General features: G+C 40.4%; 1 pseudogene; it reads left to right on the top strand.

Annotated features, from left to right (window-relative positions):
* The first annotated feature begins 4,136 nt into the window (after positions 1 to 4,136).
* On the top strand, positions 4,137 to 4,983 carry LOC137769677 (poly(A) polymerase alpha pseudogene; annotated as a pseudogene).
* Positions 4,984 to 6,156: the final 1,173 nt, after the last annotated feature.

The raw sequence follows: 6,156 nt of genomic DNA, 5'->3' as shown, positions 1-6,156 counted from the left end.
AATTTACAACCTTACAAGTCTCCCTCATACTCGAGATATGATTTGAAGGTATCACTGGTAAGCATCAGTTATAGTGACCACTACATATTTACAAGAGAACCTATTGAACCAAAGACTAATGGTTTCAAAAACTTGGACTAAGAATGCTTAGACTAAGAATGCAGGAAATTACAAGTTGAAGTGCAGTGTTATCCTGGACTAAAAGTAAGAGAAGTTGGCAAAATAAATGTACATAATTCCCAGAAAAAGATTTCCTGGAAAAATAGTGAAAAGTGTAAGTATGATTTTTCAAACCAAATTTAACTCTACAAGTTTAAGCCAATTTTCTTACAATGTGTTTAGTGAATTTAGGTTACTAAAAGGGACTCTGCTGGCCAGAGGGAGTGCAGTTTCCCATCAGAAATGGGCTACCTCATGGCTATGGGGCGGCCCCACAGCTACCATACCTCACTTGCTAACCCAGCACTCAGTGGTGCCAGGCTTTGGTTTATATGAAGAAAACTGAGAGGAAAGAGAACATATGAGCACAGAGAAGTTTCGGAGAGAATGCTGAATTGGAGTCTCCACAGTGATCAGATGAGAGAACAGAAATACATTTTACATTGACTGTCAATTCTTGGTGACTCTAGCCCAGGAGTCCCTCTGTAATTCCCCACAACTGATTTAGGAGCTCCTTATTGTTCAAATGCTACTCCATGAGTCACTGGGCAGGGACAGCAGACCCAATAATGTGGGCTTTTGAAGAACAAGTAAAGTTAGAAGGTTTTGCTGGAAGAAAAGGTAACTAGTGGATAAAAAGAAGTTTTGGCTTTGGCCTGTCCATGATGGAAACCATGGTTTGCCTGTGCAGTTTATCCCCAAATTATGAATTTTCAGTGGTTAATAGATTACTAAGTGACACCAGAGGTAACATGGATTCATTACAGTCCACACTGCACAAGGACACCTCCGCTTAGACATCTAAAAGCCATCTCAAAATTAAATTCAAAACTGAACTCCTGATCTTTTCACCAAAACCAATCTTTCCATCTCAGCTGATTGCAACTTCTTTCTTCCAGTTGCTCAGGCCTGAAGTCTTGGAGTCATTTATCTCAGTCCATTTGGGCTGCTATAACAAAATACCACAAAGTGGGTATCTTATAAACAACAGGAATTTATTGCTCACACTTCTGGAGGCTGGAAGTCCAAGATCATGGTGCCAGCATAGTTGGGTAGGGTCCTCTTTCTGGTTCATAGCTGGAGCCTTCTCACTGCATCCTCATCTGGCAGAAGGGGCTAGGGATCTCCCTGGACCCTCAGTTACAAGGCACTAATCCTGTTCATGAGGGCTCCACCCTCATGACCTAAGCACCTCCCAAATGCCCCACCTTCTAATACCACCACATTAGGCATTAGAATTTCAACATATAAATTTTAGGGGGACACAAACATTCAGATCATACCATCATCCTTGATGATTTTTTTCTCTCATAGCCAGTTTGTCAGGGAATCATTAGCTCTACCCTCAAAGCACATTTGGAATTAGATTACTTTTCACTATCCCACTGTTCCCACTCTGGTCCTCATCATCTGTGATCCTGTCTCCCATCTGGTCTCCCTCCTCTACCTCCCATTTAATGGGCTGAATTGTGTCTCCCCAAAATACACGTTCAAGTTCTGATACCCAGTACCTGTGAATATGACCTTATTTGGAATTAAGGTCTTGGCAAAAGTAATTAAGATGTAAATTAAGATGATGTCATACTGGATTAGGGTAGGCCCTAAATCTAACTACTGGTGTCTTTATAAGGAAAGAAGAAGACACATAGAAACAAAGGAACACATAGAAGAGAAGGCCATGTGACAACCAGACAGAGATTGGAGTGATGCAGCTACAAGCAGGGAACACCAAGGATTGGTAGCAGCCACCAGAAGCTCAGGAATGGCAAGAAAGAATTCTGCCCTAGAGACTTCAGAGGGAGGGTAACCCTGCCAACAACTAGATTTTCAACTTCTGGCCTCTAGAACTGAAAGAATAAGTTTTTGCTGTTTTAAGCTACCTGGTTTGTGGTACTTTGTTACAGAAAACCTAGGAAATTTATATACCCACTGCAGTCTAGTCTCAACATGGCAACCAGAGGAGTTCCTTTAAAATATAAGGCAGATCATCCCACTTATTCACTCAAAAGTCTCCAGTGATTTCCCTCTCCTCCCAGAGAAAAAGCTGAGAGCCTTACAAAAGCCAGGAAGGTCCTACAGGACTGACTCCCCAGTGATGCCGATGACCTCATCACCTACTATCTCCAGCCACACTGGACTCCTTGTGTTCTTCCAACACTCCAAGCACATTCCTGCGGAAGGGCATTTGCACTGGCAGTCTCCTTGCCTAGAACATTCCTTTCCCAGATTTATGTCTGACTAGCTGTCTCACTAGTTCAGTTAAATGCCAACTCCTCAGTAAGACCTAATATGGTTACCTAAAATTGCAAATCTCCCCCACCAGTTCCAAAGCTTCAGAATCTCCTTTATCCTGCTCTCCTTTTTCTATCTCTGAAAAACATTTATCACCTTCTAGTGTATCATACAATTTACTTAATTATCATGTCTATTTTATATTGCCCATCTCCCCCTACTAGAAAGTAAAGTTCATGAAAACAGGGATCTTTATCTATTTTAACTGATATATCCCCCCACACACAAAGTGCCTGGCACATTATAGCTGTTCATCCAATATTTTTAGGATGAATGAATAGGAAAAGGCAACATGACACAGCAGATGTGAGGGTTTGCTAACCTCTGATCTCTGATATTCTTAATCCCATTTTTATTTAGATGAAGTTTTCAGTGGTTAGATAACACCTTGAGGGTTCCAGCTAAAAGGCAGTATCCTCACTTTCTCATTTTTAGATAGGTATGCATAGAGTGTTACCCTTGGTGTCTTTTTCATCAAAAACTGCCACCAAAAATGAACGTAGAGGAAATTCCAAAAAAAGTAAACTCCAGCTACTACTGCTTCCAAAATATCCTTGTTGAGGAACAAAATGTTGAAAGTACGAATTAAATGCTTCAAAGGTTCTAGTCATCTTCCCAAAATAAAGGCATCACACTCCTTTCCATCTTAGTAGAATGGGCTCACAGAGGCTCTATAATTTGTATAGTTAAAAATTACCAAATAGCTTAGGGGTGCAGATTAGAAGTTCTAGGCATTGGTGTCTATGAAATCATCATAGGCTAAAACACTTAATCCTTTGAGACTAAATCCAAATTGCAAACTACCCAGGAAAAAAAATGAGATCATATATCTGCTACTCAGATCATGTTCTTATCTGCCAAAAATGCCTCTGAGAAGAATGATGTGTGTGCGTGTGCACATACACGATACACACACATGCACACACACACAAGCACACTCTCATTCCAGCAGCAAAATTACTTTGAAAACAGTAATACATATTAATAAAAATGTAAAGACAACAGCTGTTTGAATTTCAGATAAACTGTGGACCATTTTTTACCATTTAAGTCATTGAGAGTGCTGTGCACATAATTGAACAAAAACATGGTCCAAAAAAAAATGCAAGTCGGCTAAAAAAGGAAGTTAAAAATTTGAGTTTAAAAAAATTTATCATAAATTATTAGTTATCTTGCCTGGTTGCTGAGGGAGATGCTCTGGTTAATATGTGTTCCATATGTGAATCAGTAATTTAGACTACCATAAAATACACTTAGTATTCTAAAAGAACGTCCCCTTTCTTTGATGAGGCAGTTAAAGATTTTTCAAAATATTTCTGGGCCTTATAGTCACCATGGTTAGCAAGAAATATCACTTAACTACAATTGTATGCAAGTGCCAGCTAATAGAATTCTGACAAATACCAGAAAGTTTACTATAGATGAAATTCAGGGTTACCCAGAGAGATATTTACCTTGTAAAGTAGCCCTTACAAGTTTTATTAATGTCAAGACTTGGACTGCTCTAAGTGCCCATCTAAATATTATACAACCCAGAGGAGAAGCACTTAAAGCCATGGGAGAGGGTGCAGGAGTGGGGTTGGACCCGGGGCTGAGGCAGGCACCCCCCTCCTTCCCACCTCAGTGGGTCATGCCCAGGGCAGCAGCAGCAGGGGAGTGACTGGACGGTGCCCGCGGAGGAGACGATGCGTTTTCCAGTTACAACGCAGGGATCACAACAAACACAGCTGCCACAGAAGCACTGTGGCATTACCTCTCCCAACAGCTTAGCAGCCCCCAAGGAGACTGACTTACACAGGAAAGAACTGAGACTCTGAAGCCTTTGGGGGTTTTTGAAGAGGAAGAGGAACTGCAGCACAGAATTTTAATTTGGGGAAAATTAAATAACCTGGTAAAAGAGTGGATACAAGAAATCAGTGAAAGCAAGAATCTTCCACAGTCTGTAATTGATAATGTTGGGGGGAAAATTTTTACATTTGGATCTTATGGATTAAGAGTACATACAAAAGGTGCTGATATTGATGAGTTGTATGTTGCACCAAGACATGTTGATCGAAGTGACTTTTTCACCTCATTCTATGATAAGTTGAAATTACAGGAAAAAGTAAAAGATTTAAGAGCTGCTGAGGAGGCATTTGTACCAGGTATCAAACTGTGTTTTGCTGGGATAGAGATTAATATTTTGTTTGCAAGATTAGCACTGCAGACTATCTCAGAAGACTTGGACTTAAGAGATGACAGTCTGCTTAAAAATCTAGATATAAGATGCATAAGAAGTCTTAATGGTTGCAGGGTAACTGATGAATTTTTACATCTAGTACCAAACATAGACAATTTCAGGTTAACCCTGAGAGCTATCAAACTGTGGGCCAAACACCACAACATCTATTCCAATATATTTGTTTCCTCGGTGTTTCCTGGGCTATGTTAGTAGCAAGAACTTGCCAGCTTTATCCAAATGCAATAGCGTCAACTCTTGTACATCAATTTTTCTTGATATTTTCTAAACGGTATGTATTTAGATCATATTAAAATAAAGTTGATTGTAGACACTGAAAAAATACATACATACAGCCCAGAGCAGCACTGCTCTAATTCTCTGTGGCATGTGGCCCCTAGGCTTCTGCTTTACACTTGCGCATGCTACTAGAAAAGGCAGCAATTGGAAACACATTCCCTCACAGCCAAAATCCTTCCCGTCAAGTAATGACTGGAGACCCATTTCAGAGGCAAAGGCATGACAGTTAATGGGTGTTAAAAAATAAATCAAATGGGATGGAAATAAATGCACAATGTGAATGAACATACCCGTCAGATGTCAGACTTTGAATAGGCACAAGCAAACAAAACTTTGGGTCTCAGCTATTGAGTGTGTCCCTTTCCTTCTCTGGGAGGCCACATACTGTCACTTCTGTGCTCAGGCTCTTAGGATGACTTCCTTGTTAATGATAAGTGATCGCCCAAGTTAATGATGAGTGGTAAGTGCAGCCAACTCTATGGTCTGAGACACCACAAAATGCACACCTATCCCACTGAGGAGAGGACATCACTTATACCAGGTCAGCCTGATAAAACTCCATATCCAGTTCTCAAAGCCGCTCTGGGTTTGATAAATTCATGTTACTAGGATATAAAGAACATCCATGAGAGCAAGGACTTTATTTTACTCACTGCCATATCCATCTCCAAGAACAGTGCTTTGCATGTAGTAGGCATTTGAAAAATATTTATTGGATGGGTGAAAGGCTAGTCTGTCCTACTGGAAACACCTGTACAGCGGTAAGAAGTTTGAGCCTATGTAGAAATGAAACTCCTCTAGTATCCAGTTAGCTTCCATAAAGCTCAGATTAATGTCAATGCTTCCAAGGCAGCAGTTCTAAAAACTCCATCCTGGTTGTATACTACTTTGGATTTTTTTTGTTCCAAGGAAATAGTTCTGATGAAGTCATGGACACTAGGATTTGCTCTGGGGACTAAAGGAACAGGCAAGTCTTAATACAAATGCACCAACCACAACAGCAGAATTCCAGAATGATAATATCAATAAATAGAAGAGGACTTTGGCAGGTTACCCTCCTGATGGCCCTCAGATTATATACAACAATGTCCCTGCTGGTCCAGTTTCTCTGAACAAATGGTTTTGCCTTTTCTCTATATCTTGCCTCACGGAGGTTCCTCTCCCTTCTGTCTGTGGTACAAATCTTG

This window comes from Eschrichtius robustus, chromosome 9 (assembly GCF_028021215.1).
Source record: "Eschrichtius robustus isolate mEscRob2 chromosome 9, mEscRob2.pri, whole genome shotgun sequence".
Taxonomy (NCBI): domain Eukaryota; kingdom Metazoa; phylum Chordata; class Mammalia; order Artiodactyla; family Eschrichtiidae; genus Eschrichtius; species Eschrichtius robustus.
This window is presented reverse-complemented; position numbering and strand designations above follow the sequence as displayed.